General features: G+C 26.5%; 1 long non-coding RNA gene across 1 annotated transcript; it reads left to right on the plus strand.

Moving 5' to 3' along the window:
• The first annotated feature begins 1,479 nt into the window (after positions 1-1,479).
• LOC145955227 (uncharacterized) lies at positions 1,480-3,791 on the plus strand. Its single transcript, XR_014431874.1, has 2 exons — positions 1,480-2,728; positions 3,066-3,791. It is a non-coding gene; the product is annotated as an uncharacterized LOC145955227 (long non-coding RNA).
• The last annotated feature ends 1,451 nt before the right edge of the window (positions 3,792-5,242 follow it).

The following is a 5,242-nucleotide window of genomic DNA, read 5'->3' on the forward strand; positions in this document are numbered from 1 at the left end:
GTCGACTAAATCGACACTATTTGTGTTAACTTTTGATTGGCTTCAGATTTTGGCATTTGTAGTCGTTAGAGTCGGTCTGTCAACACTAAGACTAGAAAATAAATTTCTTAGATAAAAAATACTGAAAATTGTTTTTAATGCGCTAAAACATTATAAATAAAAATAAATATGTTTGAACCAGCTTGTAATTAGAATTACTGTTGTTGATGTAACAAAATAGATAAATAAATAAATAAATGCCCGTTGTTATTTGTGTCACCATTTTGTTGTATAGTATAATATATTATTGCTTACTTGGACCAATGAGACGAAAGAGAATTTGGTGAAATATAAATTAATTATCCATATTCAAAGTCACAATAGTACATCAAACACAAAAAATATTCAGTAGTGTTGATCATGAATGTCGTCTAGAAAGTCATAGATTAAACTAACTTTAAGGATAGTAACAAATTAAAATTATCCTTCTGATCATGCTACAATCACTACACTAAAATTAGTTTTTTTGTGGCAATTAATTTATTATTTAGCAGTTATATAATGTCATTATTTTTTTACCAACATTTAACTAATGGCTGGTGTATCCAGTGTCGCTAATACTATTACTGGCATTTATATAAAATGCCGGTAAAGATCTACTAAATTGTCGAAAAAACTTATTTTTTTAGTGGCAATTCTAGTAGCCATTTTAAAGGCTATTAAAAGTTTTTTTTTTCAATTGTCTCCTTTACTTTAAATAATTTATTCCTATAATTTCATTTTCTAAATTCATAACTTATATATTTTTTTATCTCTACTCGATGTGGGATTTGTAAGATGAGAGTTGTCTTTTATTTATATATATATATATATATATATATATATATATATATATATATATATATATTTTAAGAGATGTGAGATTTATAAGGTGAAAGTTGCTCTCTAATTGTTTTATAGCATTATTGAACTTGGTAACAATGAGTGATTTGATACCAATTTAGAATAGTGAATTAGGAGTCAACCCTATAAAATGAACTTATAAGGTAATAATTATTACTCACTTATATACTATTTAATTATCTTATCTCTAATCGATGTGGGACTTAAGTTTTTTCTAATAAATAATTGTCGCTAATAGTAAACTTTAGTGTAATATAAATATATTTTTAGTGGTTATTATATATTAGCCATTAATATTTTTACATATGGTGGCAATTAAATTATTACCATTAAATAATTGTCATTAATAACAAATTTTGTTGTAGTAAATATCAGCTCTTTTCATTATTTATGAGATTTAAATTTTAGCAAAATTACTTATAAAAATTCTAATATTTAAAAAAAATAAAAATAAGAGTTGATGTAGCATAACGTGACATGTTAATTATTTAGGGCATAGTCCACATTATTATTTCAAATGAACCCAGTGTTTGGAACTCTTTCCAAACTTTTCTATGAGCGCACGCAATGACGTATTCAAAATTAAGCTGTCTCATTTCATTTTAATGGAGAATAATTATATTTTTCCAAGTTATATAAATCATTGGTTAACATTTATAATTTTGTTTCTTCTTATTGTAATTAATCTCTTAAAATATGAAACTTATTTAATGGGAAGCCAGAATATCGCATTATTTTCTGTCATATTTTATTTTTTCCCCATTTTTTCTCACAACATATAACACTATATTATATTATATACATCATGTAGTAGTTTTTCATGAAACATTATTTTGTTTTCACAAGCAAAGCGTCACTTCCTCGAACTTCGTGAAGCCTTTCATTCATCAGTTAAACTATTCAGTGTAAACTGCTTGCAAGTTTCTTCAGGGAAACAGTGAGATATATATCTAATTAGGAATCTTTGCACTACATTCTTTTATTTCCCAAAAAGCCCTTCCATGCAGGCAGCTTCGTAGAAATTCATGCACGTGGTTAAGATAATTATTACCAAGGAAAACAAAAATAAAAATGAAAGGCGAAAATGCTGTGTAGCTCACACTACCCTTCATCTCCCTCTATATATACTGGCATTTGTAGGCAACAAGTAATTGGTGAGAGCAGTGTGGAAAACTATGAGTAACAAAGGTTTAGGAGTGTCTTGTCGCAGGAGAGATTGCACCTTTTGTGTTCATAATATATGAAATATATTATATGATCATGGATGGTGTCATCTTCCTGCGACATGATACCTTTCAAACCTCTAATTATATAGTTTTCATGTTTTTGTTTCTGCACCTGCTGTGTTCATCATCATATATGAAATATGTTATGTATGGCTATGGTCACGGTCGTGTCATCTTCCTGCAATCAGATACCTTTCAAACCTTTATGCTATTTAATTTTATTTTCACACCTGCTTGTTCATGAAGTTTATTATTATATGGCTATGGCCATCTTCCTGCAATCTCACACCTTTCAAACTTCTAATATTAACACAGTTTAGATGTTTCTATTTTCATATTCTTTTCAAGGCAGTGACACATGCTCACATATACTACGAGGTATTGATGAGCATTGATTATGGTTTTTCATCATTATACTTTTTTGTTTTATGTATAATTATGGTATTGATGTGATGTATTTAACAACTTTATTAATGATTAATTCTTGTTGATTTTTATTTTTTAATGAGATTTTTACTTTTAATTACGATTTTAGAAAATTCAAGAACTTATTTGTACTGGACTCTAATTTCTCTAGTTGATGAGGTTCATCACATGCCAGAGTTATGATCGATCAAGAGGTATGATTCAAAACCACTATCATGTTTCACATGTTTTTAATGAGTTGACTATTAGTTAGTTTCATCCTCAAAGTATTATTTTCTTTCCTGAATAGTCCATAAAATAGAACAAACTGTTTAAGTGATTTTATGAGAAATCTTGTTATGTAGTCTTCCAAATATTAGGAAAAAAATATTTTAAATTGATTTTTTAACTTTACTAAAATATATTAATTAAAGGTTAAAGTAATGAATATTCAATACTTCTTATATTACGTTAAATGGTTTTATTATGTTAAAAACTAATAAGAAGAAACAGTAATATTTTTTTTTATGATTTATTATTTTTAAATTGCAGTCCGATTGACCAAGATGTTGTTGCTATGCAATAAAACAACTTTTCGTGAATGAACACAAAGCCTTTCTTTCATCCACCTGTACGAATGAACACTGATTAGTGATTTCTTGTTGAAGGTACTCTTAGAGGTCCAGATCAAGAATTACAGAAACCTTATAAAATTTCATGTGATCCATGTGGCAGTGCAGTATAACAAAGACTCAATTTAATTTAATTAGGGTTATAAATTAATTTTCGTTAATCAAACCGTTTATTATACATGACAATTTCGTTAGTAATTAAACTAAAGTTATTTTTTAAATATTCATGTACATGTTTTTTCGAATTACAGTTGTTAAATTTATTAGAAGAAGAGAAGTATTAACAACACGTTCTTTAATATACTTATTTTTATTATCTTTTTGCTGGAATTTTGGTTACAAACAAGTGGTATGCGAGGCAGATTGTATTGATGCAATATTTGCGATTGAACGTGCTATTTGGCGAGTTGTATTTACTGGGATCCCGAGAAAGATTAATCAAGTAGTTCATGTTCTTGCAAGTTGGGAAGTTGAACTAGGGACTCAACATGTAACATGGAGGAGTCCTCCAAATTTCGTGTTTCAAGTATACGAGGAGGATATTTGTTCCCTACACTAATTTCATTTCTTTCTTGTTTTTTGTCCTTTGTTTTTTCCACAACACCAAAAAAATAAAAGATGTTTCGTTCTCTTTATAAGCAAAAAACTTATTAAAAATAAAAAACTTAAAATGAGCACAAAATTTACCCACGTCATAATATTAACAAAAGATACATGAGAGAAAGAGATAGACAATATCATGAGAAAAGATGCATATGGGTTATTTCTGATGAAACATAAGACCCGCCATGATCCCAAACTGGAAAATGAAAACCAAAACTATAGATAAGCCAAATCACTAAGGACATGCATCATCACTTGCTACATAAAGATAAAAACATGGAACCCACAATCAGTGGTGGCATGAACACGGTCAAGATAAGCGATAGTTTAACATTCTATTTTTATAGGGGCACTAAGAATTTGTTAGTCTATATAAATATAAAATAAAATTTACATAATATTAAATTATATAAAAAAAATATTGTATAAAATAAATAATTTAATCACTAACGATTAATCGATTAATAGGTGATGTTTCAATTTCTCAATATAAATTTATCTAATATTTTGGAAAAAAATTTGTCCATAATTTTAGAAAAATAATTAAATTGGTAAAATTAAATATAAAGAAGAAAAATAAATTGGTGAAATTAAATATAAAGAAGAAAGTGTAATATATAATATATTATTGATTTATTTCTCTTTATTTCTTTTAGTTTGAACCTCTTTTATTGTTAAAAAAAAATGAGTTATTTGGATTTTCTGTCTTTTCCTTTATCTCTCTTAATAACTTCTCCTACTCTATTTTGGAATCTCGATCAATTTGTGAATCTTTGTTAGCTGGTGCAAACTTCTTTATAACATGTTGTCATTATTGTTCTTTTTTTCCCATTACAATAAATTGAGAATTCAATGTCTAAAAATAATCAGCTAAATACTACTTACTAATTAAAGACTTTTTTATTTTATTCATACATTATAATTTATTTTTTTGTCTATACTTATTTAATTGTTTGAATTTTAACATGTTGTCTAAAAAACTTTTTGATTATTATCTTATTAGGAATTAAAATTATGTAACAAATATCTTGAAACTTATCTAAAACATGATAATTCTTATAATCTTGATGGTGAAATTTTATTTGATGAATTAAATATTCATTAGAGAAGTTTTAAAATTTGAATAAAAATAAAATTTTATGATATTGAGTGCTTTGAGGACATTTAATTGTTTTTCTACATAATATATATTAACCATTCTTGTTGTTGCATTTGCTAAAAGAAATATTTTAAAATTGAAATAGTTAAAATCCTACTTATAATCTATCATTCACAAGGTAGATTAAATAGTTTTGTTTTGATTTATATTGAAAATAATTTTTTAAAGAATCTTGATTATGAATGAATTGTTGATGATTTTATAAAAAGAAAAATATAATGACAATACTCAAATAGTTAAGAAGGCACTATTTTTTTTTAATTCATCTAAAACACCAAAAGCCTCAAGGTTGGCTTTGCTCACAATGACCCGAAGTTGTAACAAAAAAAAAAATC

This window comes from Cajanus cajan, chromosome 2, assembly GCF_000230855.2.
Source record: "Cajanus cajan strain Asha chromosome 2, NIPB_CcT2T_4, whole genome shotgun sequence".
NCBI lineage: Eukaryota > Viridiplantae > Streptophyta > Magnoliopsida > Fabales > Fabaceae > Cajanus > Cajanus cajan.